We start from the raw sequence: 22,791 nt of genomic DNA on the forward strand, positions 1-22,791 counted from the left end.
CTGTCACGTTATCTGCAGAGCTGCATGGATGACTGGAACCATTTGCTGCGTTCTCTTTCATTTTCACTTTCACAGACTTATATAAACAAGATTTCTCTTGGTTTCTCATGCCACTTTTATTGGACGTCGTTGCTCGTCTCAATGTGGGTATCCCTACTTGTTTCCATGGGCCATTATTGTGTAAGGTCTGCCCACAGTAGCCTATTTTTCTTCTCTGATGGCTGAACAACCCTCTTTAACCCTCTGCTGAAGCCCTGGCTCCCAGGCTGCAACTGGTGCATGGCACATTCTCCGAATATTCCCCTTGATTTATATTTTTACCCAGGATTTTTAATTCAAACTATGTACAAACTCTCGCTTTCTATGCTGTGAAACTCAAAATTCCTGCTTTCTAACAGTGCGGAAAGTTCAGAGATGTACAATATACAAAACAATAGAATTAATCTTTTATCTGAACTTCAGAGTTTATATTTCCAGGTCAAACCACCACCAACTAAGGAAAAAGAGCAGCGTAAAATGTCTTCATACAGTCTGTCACTGAACAGTGGAATTCTTCAGCTGATCACTGCAATACAAAACTGTCTCCTAGTTAGTTGAAAGAGTTTATCAGTAGAAACAGAAAGCAGTTTAAAATGATGCTGCACCCCTGCTACAGGCAGGGTTGCTAAACAAAGAAGGGATAGGTTCCTACCAACCTCAAGGAAGAAGAAAAGAAACAGACAAAACCCCTGAGCCATGCAAGGCTTTGAGGCGTACTGAGTGGAGTGCCTTACTTTGCCTCTTGTAAGGCACTAAGATGTTGTTTCTTTAGTGTCAGGCTGTTGCACCTCTGCTTGTGGCTGGGAGACCTGAGACAGCCCAAAGGGGTGAAGGAAAAAACCTGCCCCCATCAGCCTTGCTGCCAGGGCTGCAGCTGTGGGCTAGCCTTCAGCCTCTGCTCCCTTGTCTGCTGGAGGACTGTGGGACAAAGGCTGAGCGAAGCCTTGGTGCAGCCTGGCAGCTGGGTGCTGCTGCGACTGAGCTGCGTGCTGGACGGGGAGCTGGAGCAGCTGGGATGGAGGCGCGCGTGGTTTTGGCTATGCAAGAGAAACAGTAATTAACCTCCAGCACAGGGGCAGGACAGGTAGCTGGGGCCAGTAATTTTCTCCAGCCTGTGCTGCAAAATTTACCTGAGCTCATTTGTCAAGCTTGGAATCCTTAAATCTATAACTCTAATTAATTAGGAATCTCTAATTACCCCAAAATGGCACTCTGTATTTAAGGCTAAGGTGTGGTGAAATCCAGAGAAAGAAAACATGAGAGAAGCTGGAGGATATTTAGAGCTGGAGATGCCTGAAAATGTGCGTTTTCAGAGCTCAAGGTGCACGTAGGTGCAAAGGAAGCCCTGTGGCTCTAAGTGTCAGTGGGACTGGGAGCAGGTCCTGAGCTGCTAGAAGCCACTGTCTGATATTTGGACATCTATCCTCGGGTGTCTTACAAGTTCCCTTTTTTCATGAAGTAATGACCACCAAACCTCCCAGCAGAAAGTTCCTGCATCACAGATACATAACCAAGTAACCTTTAGGGCTTAAGCCCAACTGTATTTTCTGTTCCAGAAACACACTGGATGAGGCTCTAGATCTTTACTACTTTGAACCCAGAAACCCCAGTGGGGATATTATTGAAAACACCAGTGCAGACAGGTTCTGGCCATAAGAGGAAAAAGCCCTTTCACAGTTGAGGTCTTATTATATTAAGTTGAAAATTTATAGTTTTTAACTAGGCTGTAACCAGTTGATGTGACTCAGGGAAGGCTGTAATGTGGATAGAGGCTTTACCACTTCGCCTCACTGCAGAGGTTACTGTTTTTCCAGACCTCACATGTGAGGTGCCCAGTGAAAGCAGGTTTAGCAATTAGGCTGTGAGGTCACCTGATTAACTGAGGGGCATCAGCTGGGTTTGGGGCTGATTGACTTTAGCAGAGCTGCAGCTAACAGCCTGAAACATTTCTTCCCCGGCGTTTGTGCTGGGCTGGGCTCCTCTTGGACTTACCTGCACCAGCATTTCAGCAAAGGTAATGCTTCTCCTCAGTCTGCTGTGTGCGTGTCTGGTGACAGGGTGTACATCTGTGTGTATGCAGCTGTTGTGATGACGTTAAAGGAGGAGAAAAATTATGCATGTTTGCATACAAATGGGAGGGTCTCCTGTTCAGAGCCTCAAGTCTTATTTTCTAGCTCCAATAGCATGAAATCTTTGTGTTGCCTTGGCAAATAAAAGCTGTAGTTAGTGGCTTTGTCTGGTGGGAGATAGAAGTGGATAAGATTCAGGTAAGGCTGTGTTGAGGTGTTCCACTGTAGAGGGTTTCCAGGCATTTGTTGCAGAAAAACTGCTCATCCAGAGGAGAAAACTACTATAACCATTAACAAAGATGACTGTAAAGTTAATCTGTGCTTAAGACTTCTGAGGACTTGAATGCTTGATGCTGGCATTAAGGAGCAATGCAGCCAAAATGCTGTTTGTTGGAAAGGTATGGGGTAATCAATTGCACCTGGAGGGCAAAGATGAGAATGAGTTGCTGGGTGCTGGTTAAAAGGAGAGTTTGAGTGTGGCAGAAATGTATTAAATCAGTTATGAGGCTTCCTTTTCATTCATTTATCTTATGTAATGCAAGTTGTGAGAGGAGGAAAAAAAAAACAAGAAAGAAAGAAAGAAAAGACAACCATCATCAGCTATTTGGATTGCTTCAGATAGTACTGTTTGCCTGGGCTATGGAGGGTATGGCAAACACCTTTTGGAAGCGCCTTGCCCCTGCCTCATGGTGTGCGGGGATGCTGCGAAGCTCCGTGGGGACCTGAGCTTTAGCTCGTGCCCACAGCCAGGCTGAACTTGGGCACCCATGGGTGCTGACTCACGATGGCGGGGCCACCTACCGGAGCACACTGGGCAGCACCTGGCTCACTCTGGAGGTCTCACAGCCAGTGCTGAGCAGGCCCTGGCCTGTTTGGGCTGGGAGATCTGACGAGATCACAGCCGGGGCCGGGGGTGATATGGCCACAGGCCATCATCTTACATAAAACCATAAATTTGCATAATGTGTTTTACAAGATTAAAACTGAGGAAACTTTTTTTTTTCTTTTTTTTTTTTCCTTTTTGCATAAAAGGGAAGAAAATAGGTGAAAGAGCTCTACAGAATAGGATATCGGAAGCCCAGGGCTCCCAAAATGACAGTGTCAGTATCTGGGCTTGAAATGATTTCAGGGGTGACAGTCTAAAGGTGGAATCTGTTGTGGAACGTGTCCTTGGACAAAAGAAAAACCCAGAGGTAGAGGGGTGCTCACAAAGTAAGAATCAGACCTGTGACCTGGGAACGCATCCCTCAGGATGAGCGCTTTCTCCCATCTGTTGGCTGCTGCATGCTGGAGGAAACCCTCCTTCTGCAGCAGGGCTGTTGCATGGGGAGGGCTGCCGAAGCTTGTCGAGTCACAAACCCGAGGTATTCTTGCTTTGCCCAATTACTGTGAGTGACTCGGATGCTAATGCAGAGGTCAATAAATGGTGTATGTTCCTCAGAAATGCACCTTACTTGCAGGCTCAGCCGGTGCTGGCTTGCTGTGAATGAGTGGATTTCAGGCAAAGGCTGCCCCACACAGCAGGCTGCTGAGGGCTTGTTGCAGGGCTGACTGCCCCTCCTGCACGTTAGGGGCTAATCTTTAGTGGAAAAATATATGGAGGTGAAGAGGAAAATTCCATGGGAAACTATAAATCTTGATGCATTAGGAAATGTTAGCTCGTGCTTATGAAAAGTATGATTATATATCCCTGAGTGTAGCTATGCACATTGTTAGCCATAACTGCAGCATTCAAAGGGAGTGCAGCAGGCAAATCTGAGCTTCAAAATGCCCCTCTTGGATGGCAGCACACCTGCTTCCCTACAAATGTGGTGAAGCATGGGTGGGCAAGTTCCTGGATGATGCTGGGGCAGGTGTCCAGTTCCCTTGCTGGAAACAGGGATGGCCAGCAGATATAGTTGGAAGTCATTTTTCAGTTGTTGCTTATTTGAAAGCCAACCAAACAGCTTCCAGTACAGCCCTGTACTTGTAAGTGATGAAGAGACTTGAATGAGAAGCAGTATTGAGTTTCCTGCGATGTTTGTTTCAGCAGGGCTGGGTTAACTAATCCCTCACTCAAACACTGTGCAGGACTCACAGAGTTGTGGTCTTCTGCTTTTCTCTAGGACTTAGCAGTGCTGTCCATGGCTATGTCCATGTACAAGAGCATGTCCTTCTGTTTGTACAGCAACAAAAGCAGGGCCAGCTGCTTGCACTGGATACAAGAGGTGTGAATTTGTGACTTGTCACAGTGAGTTATATCCCAAGTTATCTCTCATCCCCTCAGGCATATACTTAGGCCCCTAAGAATCACCTAAATAAATAGCAGCTAATTATTTGCGCACATTATTTGATCTGCAGATCGAAAGGGTGTATTTATTTCTGTCTTAAGCATATATATCTAAACAGGTACATGGCTTCTCACCATAGCAAAGCTGTCAGGGGTGTGAATGATCCTGGGGTGCGAAGTGCAGTGGATAGGGAATCCACACTGTGAGCCTAACATGCCCAGTATAAAGTGGTTGTGTAAGGAACTGGGCGTAGGTCTGGTGAGAAAATATAATACAAATACAGAACGTTTTATCTTTTCTCCTTCTCCCTTTCCATTCCTTCACATCTCTTATAAAATAAACCCCATAGTTTGTGGATGTGGGGAAATCTGTTGCTTTGTACTAGTGTGCAAACCTCGAAATGGGGGGGGAAAATGCACAAACACACTGAAAGAGGTCTGCATGCTCCATATCTGTGCTAGATATGGGTTACTTAATTTGCAAATGTGCTTTCTTCTCCAGGGTTTATATCCCTGTCTTTTAAAGTGTGCACAGATCCAGAATGAGTTGTATGATCACGCTGCCATTTTCAGAAGGACGCAAGAAAAGCTGAATCCTCTTGTGGTTCCTACACTTCCCTCAACCCTAAATACAGCCTGGATCGGTGTGTGTTTAGGGGGTGTCAAGAAGCCTTCTGCTTTGGAGGAAACATGGAAATGCTTATGTGATGTGCTGGTGCCAGGATGTTGTGGAATATTGTCTCAAGACTTTAATAAGCCACATTACAATAACCAGTCAAGCAAACCAGTCTGTGCTGCTGCTGCTGGGTGTGAGAGCTGAGTCCTGCAGCTGGTGACTTGATGTCTGGCTGCTGAAAATCTCTCAGGTGACTCTTGTGTTCTGCAATTATTTTTTGAGACTTGAAAGACCATCAGATGCAGGCAGCTTTGGGATGGTGTTTAAAGTAATTTGTATACAGCAAAATTTTTGATTTCCAGTTTATCCAAAAGAGCAGTTTGAAGAGAAGGAGGTAACTGAGTTTAAGGAAGAAACCTAAAAACAACTGAAGCCTGAACTGGGTGGCTAATGGAAAGAACTAAACCCTTCTCTCTTTCAAAGGAACATGTTCACTTGGCATGTGTTAGTTGACCTTATTACAAGGAAAGGGTGTCAAAGAATGTACATCCTCACAAAAAAAGGGAGGGTGGGGGGAGGGAAGCAACCATGTAACCCCCAGGCTCCTTCCATCAGGGTTAAAATCTACAGTTACTAGGGCAGGTAGGAAACTGCATCTACGGGGAGGGAAGATGATAGTAAAATGCACAACTGCTCTTGGCTTCGCCAACCTGCAGTGTGGCCCCAGAGGGGCTGCTGAAAGACTCTCTGAGGGGAGCCTTCCGTGGTGTTTCCAGCATGTGAGGAGCATGTGAGCAGTTATGGTGAGTCACTGCTGAGCTAAAACAGTGCCTAGCGATGCTGCTGGGTTGAACCATTTTGTAAGCCTCTATAGTACAGATGTTATTCTTCCTGCTACTTCTCCTGGCAGCACTAACATGTTGTGACAGTGATGTTGCTGGCTCCTGCTATTAATCCAGCCTTCTCAGAGATGTAAAAATCACGCTGTATCTGGGGCGAGATGGGCAGCCAGATTAGTCCTTGTGTTGTAGTTAGCTTTTCTGAGTCATGTCATAATACGATAGCTCTTGTCTGCAAGGGTTACAAACTGGGTGTGATGTGACTGGGAGCTCCTTTTCCATCTCACTCCAGTGCTGGACCACAACACCTTCTTATACAAGAGGGTCATTTGTCTCAGTACACCTCTGATATTTTCCATGCAGTCATGCATTTCTGATCCATGCTTCAACTTCCTGCCTCATCAATGCAGCCCTTATCCTACCCTGAGCATCTCTGCAGTTCCTAAAGCACAGCTGCTCATCCTGAGAGATGTACGCTGGGTGAAATGCTGGCTGTCTTGGGGCACATGTGCTAAAGGGTGGAAGGACCCAGCTGGGAGCTCTGCCTCATTCTTTCTCCCCAGGACTGATGGAGCCAGGACACCTGCTCTCTCAACCACGCTGTCCTGAGCTCAATTTAATTCCCCACCTTTGCTGGGAGGAAGTGGCCATATGTGAAGCAGGCAGGTGTCTTGCCTCCTCTTCTTGAGGCTGCAATGAAGCTTCTCATGTGCCACAACTGCAAGCTCATTAACAAAGGCCCCCTATGAGATCTGCAGATGAGGGGGGTGTGGATTGCCTTGCACAAATTGCTCCGCATACGATTGCTTCCCACCCCTCCGTCAGAACAGTCATGCTATCAGCGTGAGCTCTTCTTCCAGTGCTGAGATCAGAGGCATTCAGGTGGGCTTTGCTGCAGTCCTATGTGTGTGTACCTGTGTGTGTGCAGCCTGACCTTCTCAGAGAACAGAAGTGCTTATAATAGGTTTCAGCTGCTCATATGCCAATGCTTCTCTTTCAGTTTGAGAGATTCCTTCAACGGAGAGGCCCTAGCTTCGTTTGTGGCTTCTCAAAATCTGTCTTTTGCTCACATAATTGGCAGGCTGCAGCTCACCTCAGGGCACTGCGGGTCTGTCAGCAGCACTGGGGGTGCCTCGCAGGGACAGTGAGCCCAAATGTGATGTAAAAAGCCAACAGAAACAGCCCTACATTTGCCAGGGTCAGAGGGGAGGAGGTGCTGTGGGTGCTGCAGCAGGTATTGCTTGCCCTATGGGCACCGTGCAGGAGTGTGTGGGCATGAGAGGAGCCCCTGCCCTCCTGTGCCCCTTGGGTGGTGGTTGGAGGTCGAGGAGTTGAGGATGAAGCAGTGGAGTCTGGCTTGACTCCTGAGCTTTTTCAGGCCATAGGAAAAGGGAGGTTGGAGCGTGGCTGTGGGGCTGCAGCCTGGGTCAGCTTGCACACCTCTCCTGGTGCAGCTCTTGCCCATCCCTTATGCCATGTCCTTGGTTCTTTTCATCACAGTCTTCTGTTCCACCACGAAGCTGGTCTCAGGTTCAGCAGGACCTCACCAGCTCCATTCTTGTCAGTCAGCTGAGAGCACTGCAACTACACTGGGTCTGGTTTGGGGCTCTGCACTCTCTGGGCTGCAAGACCTACAAGAGCTGTGTAACTACAGATTTCTATTTATACCGTAAGCGATGTACTTGAACATTTTTTGGTAGTGAAAATGGTATGCTTAAAAATATTAATGTTATGTAGGAGCCATGTGCGAGCTTCTGATGGCTTTGTATGCAGCTGCAAAATCTGCGTGCAGCTGATGCATGCTGCACCCCCAGCTCTGTGTGCACCGGTCTGAATACTTGGATACATGGTTAAGATGTGCATAAAACTCCTTCCCCAGTGCCAAAGCAGCTTGACTCAAGCAGTTGTGAGAGGCATTTCAGAAATCTAATGCTTAATATTTCACTGTGGATTTTTGGCTTCAGAGTGATTTTGTTACGTCCCTAGAGCCTGGTTAAATCCTTAGTTATAATGACTGCACACTGAAGGGTGCTGTTACATAGAAATGCTGTCCCATAATGGCTTCGTTGCTGTGGAAAATCCGATGTTATTTGGTCATTCGCTACGAGTTCCCTAAGCCATCAAGACATTTGCCTCAAGGCTACAAACACAAAGCTACAGGCAAAACCCTCTGGACATAATGAGTGGGCATTTATGCAGAACTAAAAACTGGAACAGCTGAGCAGTAGATCTATGAATAGCAAGCATGCCTCGAAGCACAAAAGACATCATTCTGGAATAAAGGGGTTTAAAATGGTTCTGACATCTTGTATGTCAAGATCATCCTACGTTGTTGTAACTTTTTTTTTATGTTTGTTTGTTTGAACCATCTTCCTTAAGTAAGGTTTGAGTAATTAAAGGGTGTGAAGGAAACCCTGCAGCTTTACTAAGAATAAAAATTGGGCAACTGGCACTTCTGGCAAGATCCATCATTTTGATCATGCTTGCTAGGGAACAAGCTTATTGCTCCTGTGCTTTTTGCATCCCTGGTTCCACCCTTCAGGACTTTTTAGAATTTTTATTGTTTAAGTAGCTCTAAAAGACTTGATTCTAATATTAGCTGAGAAGTGTCTTCTGATGGAAACGGAAGGGTTGGGCTAACTGTAAACTATAGGGTCAGGTCAGGGAGTCAGGCAATACAAAGAAGGGTAATAAAATTCAGAGTGATTGGAATCAACAGGGTGCTGGAGGAGCTTAATGTTGGGAAACGTACTGCAGTGAGGTTGCAAGCATTTGCAATCATTTATGTGCACTTCTAACTACATGGCAAGAACAAGATGGAAAGGGATGTATGACAGTTACACCAGAAGCATAAAGAAAACCCACAGTAGAAATTAGTGTGGGAACTGGAACATGAAATAAGTTTAGAGGGAAAAAGACGGGGGGAAAAGAATGTCAGAACATACAAAGGTGATAAATTCAAGTTCTGTGTGTCTGTATCCATATCTGTCTGATCAGTTTCTGAGAAATTATTGACTTCCAGGGCAGGTTCAATATTTATTTATTTTCGCCATGTTTTCAGCCCTCTTGCCAACATGTTAGACTGGGGGAAGGATGAGCACTGGGAGAACTTACAAGTTCAAACAAGTTTTGCAATCCTTGCAAAGGAGCTTGGACCTTGCAAAACCATAGGTTGTAGAGATGAGCGAAGCCCAGATACTGTGAAGTTCCTACAGGGAAACATGGCCAAGGGATTAGGGGCTAATCTCTGACCTGAGAAGATGTGATGAATGTCTACAGTGCAGGCAGTACTGCAGCACAGAGATACCTGAGCTGGTTGTGACTGGTTTATTTGGCAGAATAACCTGGCTGTACTTTCTGCGGCATGGGAAGCAAGTGTCTCTTCCAGCAGTGGAGTAAGTTAACCCATGCAGAGATCAGTGCTAGAGAGTCCAGAAAGCAGAATGTATTTTAGCAAAAAATGACAGACTGTGATGTAGCTTCATGCTTCACTTCCTTGTGTCCAAACTTCTTGGCCACGAGCACATTGTCCTTTTGACAAGTACACTTAGAAGCTGAAAGCATGGTATCGTGCCCTCTTTGCATGCTTACCCAAAGAGAGGCACTACAGGATGTTCAGATACAGAAGGATATTGCTTAGGTGGCTTAGAAAAGCAAAGGGATTAATTCAGTTATCTCTCCATCTTCTTCCTCACAGCTATGAGTGGCAGCTCTTACTGCCTGGGAACAGACTCACATGGCCTAGTCAGGAGGATGACAGCTCTACGCCACTGGTAAGTGACAGCTCTGCAGCCACTCTTGAGAGACTAATTGATAGAGCAGTATGGAAGCACAGGGATGGAACTGTTCCCTTCGTAACAAGCTAAACTGAAGACAAGGGTTTATTCTGGTTGAAGTGCTACCTGCCGCTGTTGTACATGGTGTCAGAAATGCATCCCTGTAACCCATTGCACTGCATTCCTGCTGCAACAAGTATGTCACTGCAGTCATGGAGTTGAATGTTGTTTTGCTGTGTACCAATTGTATTTCAAGTAAAGTTTTCTTTTCATTGTTTTTTTCCCCTCTCCCAAGCATCTTTTTCTACTGCATATGTTACCAGTATTCCTCATTCTCTTTTCCTCCCCCTGCCTTCGGTAATAGTTCTGTCTACTTTTCTTTCTGCAGTGCTAGAACAGCACCTGTGATGGTGTGTGGCTCTCTGTGTTGCATTTCACTCCTCTTTGGGAAGGAGTCTGGCTTGGACAGAGTTCAGGAACTTTGTGTGTGTGGTGGATTTTTTTATTTATTTTATTGAGTGAGGAATTTATGACTGAGGGTTTGGTGGAGAAGATGCATTCTGGCAAAGGGGGGTCTTGGCTGATGGGAGACTGAAGTCTACTCTGGTTATTTGAATCTTCCATCTTTTTGTTTAAGTGGAGATGTAGATTTAACAGCCAAGAATATATGTTTGGCTTCAAAGGGGAAAACAAAAAGAGCATTAAAATACCTGTATTTTTGTGTACCAGGAAGTAAAAGCTAAAAAAGGACACAGCAGAGGCAGAACCAGAAAGACTGAGGTTCACGTGTGCCAGGGGCTCTTCCTCTTTGCCCATTGATCTCTTAGCACAGAGAAGAGAGTGAGGCTGGAAGGCATCTCATGCTCCATCACTGGAGGCCTCTTAGGAGCGACTGAGGAAAATACCAGAGGATGAGGAAATCCTTTTGTGTTTGTGTATGGAGAAGGGAGACTGTGGTCTGGTCTCCAGTCCCACATTTATTCCTGGTTTATCTTGACTTCCTGAGACCTGAACCTGCTCTTGCTCCTTCATGTGAGTTTGCCTTAAGTGCCCTTACAAGTTGCTGTCTTTATTTCTTGGAAAGGTAGGATTGCTGCCGCTTTCTAGCGAAAGGAAACTCTTCCAAGTAGTCAAAGATTACTCCTGCTCACAAAACAATTCCCTTATCAACTCTCTCGTGTACAAACTGCATAATAACAACACAGCCTGCACAGCGCTGCAAGCTTATTTGCTTTGTGATTTGTGGTCGGATCATTGCATTTCAGCATTTACTGATGAAAGGAAATTACTAACAAGACACTGGTATTTACATTAATTGTGGCTTTGGGGAGATAGTCCAAAGAAAATTATGTTAAAGCCAGTTATTATGTGTCTCCTTAACAATTAGAACGGAACCCAAACTTTATAAAACAGAAGTTGATTTCAATTGGATTTTAGCTGCTACTTGATATTTTCCCTTTCTAGGGGTCACGGGGGGAAAAGGGTTTTCAGTGGCAACCCCTTGTGTTGTTTTTTTAATCCATCTTCAAAAACAACATAAAGCACTTAGCTTGAAGGAGCGTGTATGCTAGTGCAACAAAAGCTCCTTATTTCCTTCCACTGAGCAGGATCAATCTCTGCTTCCATGGAGGCCTTGTGGAGCAGGTCAGCTTTCCGAAAACACATAGGAAATGGCAGGGTTTCCTCTGTTAAAGACAGAAGTTTTCATTGTTTTTGTTTCACCTCCGTGCAGCCTTGTGCAGCTCTGCAGGTTAAACAGATTTGGCACCCAAAATTCAAAAGTATACCAACCACTTTTCATGCGTGTCCCACTGGACAGTCTTGTGAGAGTCCTGAGAGCAAACTTCCACTTCAGTTTGAACTCTTTCTGGACACAGATTCAATGCCTTTTATAATGTTTGATGTATGATGAAAAGTAATTTAAGGTTTCTTAAGATGACTCATGTGCCAGCATAGTAGATCCAAGAAACAAACACAGATGTGAGATTCAAATTCTCCTTTGGCATAAAACGCTGCCAGGACTCTTCATGCTATAAACCACAAACTATACCCAGTGCAGACTAGACACACTTTTGTTTTCTAAAGTGTCATCTGATTGGCTATCTTCAGACTTCACAGATGACTGGGGGTATAAATATAAACACACCTTTCCTTTCACCAGATGTTGGTGTTGATTGTATGTCCCCTCTAGTGGAGATTTTTAATGAGACAAATCCCACCGTGTCCACTCAGGCTTCTTGTAGAGGTTCCCTTCATAGGGGAGAAATACAGGCACTTCTGAAGTACGATTGGTTCTGACCTCCTGTCAGCATCTATGTTAGGAATCTGTCTGAAGTGAGGCAGAATTAAATCCTTCCCCCAAAATTCTTCTGTAAGCAGGGGGATTTTGGATGCTGTGGGGAGGAGTTTTCAACTCTCTTTCCTTGGATGAACCCATTACCAGACATTACCTTTACGTCACAGCACGAGTCATGAGCGGATCCAGGCACAGGAATGTGTGTTCTGGCACGAGGCAGCACGGGGCAGGCATGTAGCTGTGCTCATGTTGGTCTTGCTTTGGGGTTATTCTGCTCACTCCTCTACTCGTCCAAGTCAAACTGGACAGCACTATTTGATATGTCTGACCATCAAAAGGCTGCAAGACTAAGAGTGTAACTGGTTTTAATTATTAAGGTGTAATTTAAATCTTCATGTTTATAGGATAATTGTTTCTTTTTTAATATAATTTAAATTTTGCAATACAAGAAACAGGCCTGAACCTGTGGATGGAGTGTTGGAAACCGTCTAAGAAGATTAAGGTCTCTTAATTGATTTCACATAAACAGGTGTGACTGAATTCATCAGAAGAAAGTTAAGACTAAACATATTCTTCTAATTATGCAAAAATTGCTAGAGTGGGTGCTCAGTTGAGCAATTGCCTTCCCTTTCCAACTGGGATCAGTTCTCAACTGTACATTAAGTGGGAAAATTGTCATTTCCGAAGCAAATGAACCGACCTGTTGCATGCTTTTATTTTGACAGTCTTGCTTTGCTCGTAGATACATTTGCAGTTGTTGATTTGGAAAGAGCACATGGGAATGTCCCTTGTGAGCTGTGCTGTGTCTAATGGTGTGGGAGGACAGGTGTCAAGGCAGGGCTGTGTCATTTTCTAAGCTTCAGGAATCGGCACTTATGGAAATCTCGTTTGAAGAGCTGAAGGACTAACTCTGAAACACTTGCCATTTGCTCTTAATGTTTTCTTATATGACCTAAGTTGTTATTTTCTTGTTTAAACTTAACTGTAGGTTTGGAGATGCATAACACGGTTACAGAACGTCCTTTGTGTTGTGTTTCAAAATAGCAAGTGGAGTATATAACTCTTCATGCAGCCAACAAACATGCTTATTTGTTCTGCTTACGCTGCACTCTTTACCTCTTGTCTTTCCTAATCTTACATCTCAAGAGAATGAGAAAGAATTGATGTGTTGACCATAGTTGTAGACAGGCTAAAAGCTCTGTTTTCTGAGATGTTCATCTCAAAGACCACCTGGGTGTGACAGTAAATTGCGTGAGAAGGCGCAGGTATCACAGAGCATCGTGGTGGAGGCCCTGCAATTACTCAGTGGTGCTCCTAACAAAACCATTTGCTGATGAAACAGTTCTTTGAGCCTCTAAATTGAAGGATGACTAGTACTTAAGGTGTGTTTTCAGAGACAAATTTGCACACAGATGGTGATCTAAAATTAGTTTAGTTACTTAAACCACTGTTTTGTAAGAGCGAAGATACTGTCTGTAACACTGCAGATTAATTTAGAAAATCATACCCCATTTGTATTACATTTTCTTTAAGTTTGAGAGCTAAATGTAGACTTGTATCAGCCAGCAGTGATTTAGCATCATGTGTTTTACTCAAGTTAAAGTGAATAACTATAGAGTAGTGGGGAACATGATGTTAATAGCTATGCTATATTTAAAACAAAACGAAAACCTAACTGAATTTCTACAGAACACCTGGAAATAATCTTCAGAGTGCAGATACGCAGTTTCACATTTACTAGTAAATTTACCTACTGTCCATCCAGACTTTTAGTTCAATTTTTGAAGACAAAATTCTCCAAAATATGAGTCTTTCTTAAAGGATCCTAGCAAGAAAATCTGTCTGTGTCAGAGTTCTGAAAAGATGTGAAGGCTGCTCTGGCTCACCTGTTGAAGGAGAATTGATGTTATGCTGTTGCCAAGAGAAAAAGCTAAAGAAGTTGATAAACACTGGTCTGGAATTAGGAAAAAAAGAGTGCTTTCTGTCTTAATAACTGCTGCAAGTACTCCCACACTGTGAGTTGGAATAAATAATCTTAAATGTAAAGGATTGTTGCTTCAGCTGCTGAAAAATCATTCGTTATTCCAAGCACTCCTGTTGGCTTAGTTCTCCTATCCTGAATCCCAGGCTTTCCTTTTAAAGAAGCACCTTCCTTTACATGAAATATTGTCCAAAATTTCTTCATCAGTAGCCTGTCAACTTACCAGAAAAATGCCTGTTGGTGAAGTAAAATCATGGAACAGAACATCCTGTTCAGGAGGGAAGGAGGGCTTAAATCATAATAAAAAATCTTCAACTATACTGATATAGGAAAGAATGATTCCTTCCTTAAAAAAATACAAAAACAAACAACAACAACAACACCAATAAAACAAAGCCAACAACAAAGAAACCCACAAAAATAAACAACCTGGCCATCTCTGTTTCAAACATCTCCTTCAGGCTGATTTCTGGCTGTTCTTCAGAGCAACTGCCATCTCCATCCATTCAGGCTTCATTACATCTCTGGAGGATACAAACGCCCCGATTCCTTTGCTGCTTTGAAATCCCAAGCTATGCATTAATCGAGACAGTCAAAGACTGCCTGAAAAGGCATTGGAACTGATAGGATTTAAGCATGTGCTTTCAAATATTTAGATAGCATATATTTAGATAAATTAAGTGCTTCATATTTATCTGCTGCCTCGCATGAAACTCGTTTGATTTGATCAAAACAAGATCACATAGGTTCCCAACTCCCTGCTTTTATGTTGACAATTAGCAAAACACTAAAATTAGAAGCTGCTATTTGATAGATTTAAGCAGGAAAACTGCTGTATGAAGCTTTAACTGGTAGGCATCTTTTGTTGAATTCAAGCATGCTGCTGCATGGCCTGTGTATGCAAAAGGAATATGTCCTTACTCATTTAAATGCAAACCAGTTGTAGGGAAAACATCTTCAGGGCATGGCTAAAAAGGGGGAAATGATTGATTGAAATTGGATTAGATAAATCACTTGGAAACTGATGTTATTTTCCACATCCTCTTCGATTGATTAAAAAGCAACGCAATAAAAACTGAAATCATTTTGGTCTGAAAGGTGTGAGGTTACACAGGAATTAGTGGTACGTTTCAGTGCTTGGAAATGCTGAGCTCCTGGCCCCCTGCCCCGTGATGCAGCCCAGGCTTCTACAAGCAGTTCTGTATAATTTTACTTCAGGTATAATTTTACTTCACTTGTTTTAATGATTAGGAGTCCCATAGTTCTGAAGTGATCTGTGGTGTACAATTATGTGTGTTTGGGTGGAAATACTTTTTTTTTTTTAATTAGTTTCATTCTCATGACGCTAGCTAGGCTGTTGTGTTAGTAAGCAAGAGCATTGCGTTGCATTCTTTCATCAGGCTGCTTAGCTTTCAAAATCCAACTTTGCTTCTGTGAAGAAACTGAATCAGAAATCATACAAAAACAAAGTTCCTCAACTTAGGAGAAACTAGATCCATAACCAATGGCTGGATAAATGTTTTCAAACATTTTTGTTTTTTTTTTAAACCAGAAGAGTGGATGTCTGAATCCAAGCTGTGTGTCTCCCTGTTTGTGTTGTGCCAGTGTGGCAGTGGCAAATAAAACTATCATCCTTTTTCCCCTTACGTGTGGCAGATGAGACTAGAAATAACAGCTTACAATTTGAGGTGAGATTGGATATTCAAGTCACCTTAAAAAGGATGAGCAACAAAAATCACGGAAACAACACCACCACCACACACAAAAAACTCCACTTTGATCAATTTCAAGGAGCCCAGGAGAGTGGGATAAACCAGGCTGTGTTCTGAATCTTTAGGATCGAAAATACTACTCCAGACTCTTCCTTTTTGTTGGAAGGAATAGGAAAACTATTGAGGTGATGTTGGTTTTTTTGTTTACTTTGGGGTGTTTTTTTTGGAGGGGGAGTGGAGGGGAGCTTGTCTAACAGCAGGAATTCCAGGGTTGAGTACATGTAAGTTGTTCCGTGGGAATGTTGCTGGCTGGCTCTGGAACTGCAGATTGAGATATTACTGTGTAAATGAAACATCAGGTATTTATTTTCCACGCGGGAGATGCAGTAATTACTGCACTCACACAGCAGATGACAGCTGTTATCATTCTGATGAAAAGAGTCCTAAATTAAAACCCTGTCCTTTTGCGTAGATTCCTGTCAGAAACAAATGTTAATTTCCTTGGTTGGTCAGCCTCCTTCCTTGGGTTCTCTGACAGGTACAAATAAGGACCAGACTTTTGTTCCTGTCTTTATTAGCGTTTCCTGGCACACCAAGAGCTTTGCAGTGGAGGGGAACAGACCCAAAGCGAATTCCTGCAGGCTGTGTGAATGCCCCTGGTGTTTGGGCTTCGGCTAACAGCAGGGTGTCCTGTGGGTGTTTGGAGGAGCCCTACTGATAGCCAAAACCGACCTAGATTTCATTTGTTTGTATAACGTGGTGCACTTGGAAAAGGAAAAAATAATTAGATGAAGAGGATCCACTTGTAGCACAGATGTCCGCTGCCCAGCTGATCTACCCAGACAACTTTGCCCTCCTTTCTGGCTGGAGGATGGAGTGGCTCCCACGGATTAACATGGTGACATCTGTTTGGGTAACGCACGGACGAGATGGGGAGATGCAATCCATACACCTCTGTTTTCTTTGGAAACCTTTCCCAATGATAGGAGATTAAAACCTTTAATGTGTCATTATTTTGGGCTGGATGTCAACTGCCAAGCACAACCATGCTCTTCAGATTACGAGTCAAGAAAAGAATGAATTTGTTAAAATGGCACGCTTGCCATGCGGAGTAGCTGCTGCCGGTTAGCCTTATGCAGGAAGGTTTTCAGGTCTATGGCAAAGCCAAGTGTTGGTCTCTGTAAAGGGGAAAGCAGGGCTGGAAGGAAGCCCTGACAATCTGTGCTGCAGGGAGTCGAGAAGCCAAACCCAGCACTTCTCTGCTGCTGTAACCAGGGATTGGTGAACCTCCTACCCATGCCTGAGACCCCAGAGTGCCCTGGAACTCAGTGCTTGGAAACTTTTCTCGTCATATCCTAGCAGTCACTCTTGATTTCTGTTACAATTAATAACCCAGTGATATGACTGAGAGCATAAGCTGCCTCTTTCTGTTACTTTTACTTGGAATAATCTCTTTTTAAAGAACCAAAGATCTATGTCCAAGAGCACTATTCTGCAGACTACTATTAAACAACATATTGTAGTCACTGCTGAGTGCTGAGTTCCATCAAAAGATAGAGGATAAAAAGAATTTGAAGGGAGAAGAAAATATAGATGAAGCTCTGGGATCTGAGGGCTCTTATTCTATGCAAACTAAGTAGAACACAGCTTGAAGGTCAGAAGAGAGGGCTGAGGGGCTTCCTGGAGAAAATTTGGATCTGCTTTGGGTTCAGAGCTCCATTCTTATACTGGAAATTGTCCCTAAAGCAGACCAAAAAAAAAAAAAAAAAATCACTGAATTATCCCCAGAAACAAAGCAATCAAATCAAGTTAAGAACAATATTGAAGGCAATGATAAATCATTTATTTACTAAAACACAACACATGTCCTAAAGCAGAACAGCAACAATAAAAACTCTCTTGAGCAAATATTGCAAAAGAAACTTTGAATGTAGCCAAGCCCTCTATCTGTGTAAGATGCTCTGCTGCAAACATTAACTTTCCAGCAGTCTCCTAGCAGTAAGTGAACCCGACCTCTGGTTTTCTGAGGCACAGAAAGTTCTCCCTCAAATTTTACAGATGTTTCGGTGCTTAACAGCGTTCTGATTTTTTTTTTTTCCATCTGATTAAAACACAAGGGTGGTGTGAATTTTGGCTGTGGGTGTCCTTATTATGAGCTCTGGGAACCTCATGCATCTCTCCAGGGAGGGAGACGCGATGGCGTGCTGCTGTGCCAGTGCCCTTCAGCTCGGGTCCGAAGCTAACTTAGGTTTCCAAGACTGAAAATTGCCAGGAGCCCTTTTTTTGGAGGAGGTGTTGGGGGGGTGTGGGTTGTTCTCCTTTGAGTGTGTGAAACGTGTCAGGGCTGCAGTGGGAGCTGGTGCGGGGAGGCAGGATGCGCTGCTGCGGCTCCCTGTGCTGAGGCGCCTCGGGCCCTGGTGTAAGCAGCTGCAATTTTGGGTTTGGGGAATATTCTGACTTCACAATTTCCTGACTATTCCTACCGTTTATTTATTCCTGCCTTTTATTTACGTTAGTAGAAGTGCAGGCAGTTGCAGAATTGAGGCTTAAAAAAAAAGTTCAAGCCAATACTTGCAGTTTTTTTTTTTTTTTTTCCTGAGATATTTTCACAGCTTTAATATTCAAACACTGCTTTTGCTAATTACGTTTTCTTAATTATATGATTTGCAAGATTAAAAGGCCACTGCCAATACAAACCGCATATTGCCCCTAAACTGTTAGATTATTAAATTGCATTTTTTAAATTAATTTTTACTTGCCATGATTTGTATTCTGTTTGTTCTGTGCTATTTTAGGCTTGGTTAATAAATATCATGTCAGTCTCATATTCGTTTGTGGACAATTCCAAGTTTTCAGTGCTACAGGGTAAGGGTTTGAAAGGCAACTGCACCATTTTTTGTTTTGTTTCACAGAATTGTTTTCTTAATTCTATTCATTTTATGCTTTACAGAAGACTTTTATTTTTAAACAAAATAGAAAACCGTGCTAAATATAATTTGACAGCATCTCTTGAAATGATATTCTTGTTTATGACAGTGTAGAGCAGAGGCACAAAAAGTCAGAGGTCATTTTTTATATGCAGTAGGTTCTCATATATTCAAGAATGTCTGGACGTGTAAAGTGTCTGCACAAGACTGAGTCATCTCTTCTATGATGGGATTTCTCAGGGCTATTGCTGTAAGAACTGCTTGTGATAAGAACCTCTCTCTGGTACTCTGTTCTGCCACCCCTCGCCTCCTATCTGAACCACGCAGCTACCTGGCAGTGGCCATGCCCATCACAGGGACTGCAGCTGGGTGAGTGAAAACAGCAAATGAGCAAAAGCAAGAGCCAAGCCACCACTGAGGGTTAGTGTGGGAGCGGAATCCTAGCAGTGTGGGAGCTGCATCCTCGTGGCTCATCCTGCTGCTGGGGACCCCTGCGCTGGGTGAGGACTGGGTGCTCCGTGGAACACGTGAATGGAAGCGATGAGATTATAACCACAGGTGTCTGACAGTGCAGAAGGCAGTTTGGTAATTCTGGTTCGGAGTGCTGGCTCTTAGGTGCAGAAGATTATACCCCTTCTTCCAGTGCAAGAGGTTCAGGATCCTGTTGTACTCGAAGATCCATTCACAGGGGGTGATCAGCCCCATAGGTGGCTTTTGTTGGTGTGGTTTGTGATGGCTGGGAGTGCTCACATCCCAGGGATCCCAGGAGTTGTGAAGGGCTGGGATGGCCCTGCAGGAGATGGAGTGGCTCAGGCCTGCCGTCCCTGCTCAGAATGGCAGCACCCTGTTGGTGTGACAGGGAAAGGAGAGCCTCAGTGGGCTGCTAAAGCAGGGGGAAAGCCAAGCATGATCCTGATATCCAGCCATTTCACGGATAATAATAAATCCTTGTCAAAAGCATTGGCAATCAGTACTGGGAGCTCAGCCTTTTAGGTGAGGAGCACAAGGAATTAACAGCATTTCAGTTTTGGCACCTCTGCGCTTGCTGTCTTAGGCAAACGGTAAGCAGCACACGGTGCTTCGCGGTGAGCAGGAGCTTGCGTAACTGCTTGCTGTGTTTGTTGTGTAATGGAGGAAGGCTGAAACTGTGCAGCAAAGTTCCTTATTACATTTTTTTGTTTAAAATGAAGCTGCGTTTTTAGGAGAGAGGAGGACTGGGGAGTGTTTAAGCAGTTTTTCTGTGGGGAAGAAGAGAGCAATTCCTAGCAGCACTTGATTTGGGGGGTGAGAGGGAGTGAGGCATGGCCACACAGCTATCTTTTTGAATGATGCAGTGTCAATTCTTCTTCTGCACAGAGTAAAACCGAATGTTTCAAAAAGAATGTGTTGAGCATATGAATGTGGTCTTAAATATTAGGAAGGAAGATTTTTCCTTGAAATAAAATGGTCAATTGTTTTGGCATCTGACAGAAACATGATGTATTTAACAAAGCATGAGATAGTGGGTTTGGGGGGCATGGAGAGAAGCTTTGTGTCAGTTCATGACTTCCTGAAAAATCACATTGAAAACACACACCATGTGTGAGCACATGCAGAGGGATGATGGTGCAGACATGCCATTGGCTTTAGACACTGTCTTGATAAGGACTTTTCTCAGAGCCAAGACTGAGCCCCTTTCAGAAGACTGCCTTCGTTATGCTGCTGTCCCAGTTTATGAGGGTTTTTTTTTTCCACTGCAAAAGATCTTGGATTGAGGGATTGTCCTGATGATCTGTTCAGTGTTCCAAAGGGGCTGATTAATCTGAAAAACCCAACAAGACAGCTGAAACCACTGCCAAAAACTGTCATCCGTTCTGCTTCCTCAACTGCCAGCTTTCTGTGCTTTTGCTGCAGAGACAGGTCAGCTCTTAAAGATGCAGCCTGACATCTAATGCAGAAACAACAGGATAGCTGATGAGAGAGTGATTAAGGGGTATCTTTTTTTTTTTTTTAACCCTCTTTTCTGTCACTTCTGAGTAGTGATGTATATCTCCCAAGATAGCACAAAGCTCAGAACTACTACTAATCCTTGAATGTTGAATGCAATTAATGCAGCTACAGAGAGGATGGAAACCTTGAGGAAGGGATGATGGCCCTCAAAGGTCAACATGATGGAGTTTTGCATGGCTTGTTGTCTGTGCATCACTGGTTCCTGGCAATAACAAAGGTGAATTACTCCTAAACTGGGTTTTCCATATGCACGTTTCCTTAAGGCAGTGAACAATTTATTTTTTTATTACTGAGAGTACATGGGAGTGAGAACGCTGATGCTAAGCAAGAGATGAAGAGGCTCCTTGGCCTTTTAAGGGAGAGATTTTTGGAGTTCTGGAAAGAACAGCGCGACCTTGCCAGACTCAGGGGATTTTTCTGTAGGGCAGGGTAAGCCTCTGTCCCCCTCTTGTGGCTGGTGCATAGGGATCAAGGGGCAGGGGGGTGGCTGCCAGCCCTACAGTGGCGGTGGGCACCTTGGCACGCAAAGCCTGGGCTTGGAGCTTTTCTGGGGGCTGACCTGAGTACCTGGCTGTCACTCCCTAAGGATACTCTTCAGCTATCGCGGGGACTTGGGGGGCAGAAAACTGGATAACTGCAATCGAAAGCTTGAGGGAGTGTTTAATGGGGCCGTTAATAAATGACTCTGGCAGCCAATGGGGCATAGCCTTTGGTCTCATGCCTTGCAATACTCCAGAGGCACACTGTAATGAACCCATAAAACCTGCCCCATCAAGTCGTAGCACTTTAGCACGAAACACTCCTGAATTTAATGCGTGGTGGATGGCCAAGTGGTGCCTAGGTAAACGCCTAGGATGGACGGTGCTGAGTAAACCTTATTCATTTTTTTAATGGGGAAACCTTCAACTATTTTTAGAATTTTAAAGAATACCAACGTATTCTGTGTAAAGAAGAGGAACAACCTTCTGAACTTCAATTTGCTGGGAAACCTCTGTGTTAACCCCAAACACATGCCAATGGTGAAAGGTGTAAATGTCTCCAAGAGCATTTTGCTGCGTTAGCAATACATTTTGATCCTGAAAGCAGCTAGGGAAAACAGCACATTAGAATAGCAATCTTCTCTGTTCTAGATCCTCAGATAGTATAGTGCAGGGTGCTAAAGAAGCCCCTAAATAAAGATAAAGTTTGATTAAATTCACTCCCAGCAAACTGGCTCAGTTGTGCCAATTAACTTGGAAACGCAGCAGTGTTTTATTGCTTTAGGAATGAATGGTACTTATTGGCTTCTTATATAACAGTTTGACTTCCTCATCCAGTCAGAAAATTGAGCATCTGTCAGACCATCAACCCATAAATGTCTTCATTAGATCTGATAAACAGACCATGGCAAGCCTGAAAGTTGGAAGGTACCACCCTTCTGCCTGGGGAGCTGGACTCACTTAACAAGCTGAAAACGAGGGATGTAAAACAGGGAGAGTGCTCAGGGTGAGCGATTCAGAAGGGCTGCTCTGAGACGTGCCAAGGTGCAGCACTGAAATAACTGCTTGTAGGGCCGGAAGGGATTCTGCCCCATCCCTGTTACAAACAAAACCTTGGCAAGTGACAGATTCAGGAAGCTGTCCCCAGACAAGAGTTGTTGGATGTCATCCCAGTGTGATTGGGCTTGAGTCTGCTGGCAACTGAGACCTCAGGTTGTCTTGGATTTGAAGGAGCACTGTGACCCAAAGAACGATTTGTGTCTCTGCCTGAGTGGTGTTTGCTGGAGATCTCAGTTTCTGAGCTCTCCTGTTGCCTTGCCTCAGCATGCTGCTCCTGCCTTTGGGACAGCACAAGGGATTTGTAAGACAAGCCAAAAGCATCGTCCACAGAAGGCTGCTGCTTCTGGCTGAGTTTTCAGGCTGTATCAGAGCAGCCCGCACGCGGAGCGGTGGTGTAGTTCTTCCACTTGACCTCAGTGCAATTAAGTCCACTGGCAGCAGACGTGTCGACAGTACTGCTGTAGAAGATGGAAGTCCTTATTCAGGAATGCATGGATGTTTTATTATTTTCACTGATGAGCTTTTACGTGCTGCACTACTGAGTCTTCCTTCAAAGTGAGAAATTCCTTTTCATCTTCCAAAAATTCCTGACTCTGGTTTCTGATAAATCTTTTCCCTTAAATGAAGTTACTGCTGTTGCACAACCTTTGGTCTTGCAAAATGCAAAGCCATCTGTTACAACCTCAATTACAGGTTAGGGGAGACAGAAACTTATTTGATGGTGTGTAACAGCAGGCTTT

At 44.0% G+C, this 22,791-nt stretch overlaps 1 long non-coding RNA gene across 2 annotated transcripts in view; it reads left to right on the plus strand.

Annotated features, from left to right (window-relative positions):
- Positions 1 to 1,951: 1,951 nt before the first annotated feature.
- The window catches only part of LOC128080930 (uncharacterized), a 125,323-nt gene continuing 104,483 nt past the window's right edge, over positions 1,952 to 22,791 (plus strand). The window contains exons 1-3 of one of the 2 annotated variants that reach the window (XR_008206925.1): positions 1,952 to 2,053; positions 9,530 to 9,605; positions 16,176 to 17,100. This is a non-coding gene — a long non-coding RNA (uncharacterized LOC128080930). Of the gene's footprint in view, positions 2,054 to 9,529; positions 9,606 to 16,175; positions 17,101 to 22,791 lie in introns of those variants that run through there. The other variant, XR_008206926.1, reaches the window with a different exon arrangement.

This window comes from Tympanuchus pallidicinctus, unplaced genomic scaffold (genome assembly GCF_026119805.1).
Source record: "Tympanuchus pallidicinctus isolate F22 unplaced genomic scaffold, pur_lepc_1.0 scaffold20, whole genome shotgun sequence".
In the NCBI taxonomy this organism is placed as follows: domain Eukaryota; kingdom Metazoa; phylum Chordata; class Aves; order Galliformes; family Phasianidae; genus Tympanuchus; species Tympanuchus pallidicinctus.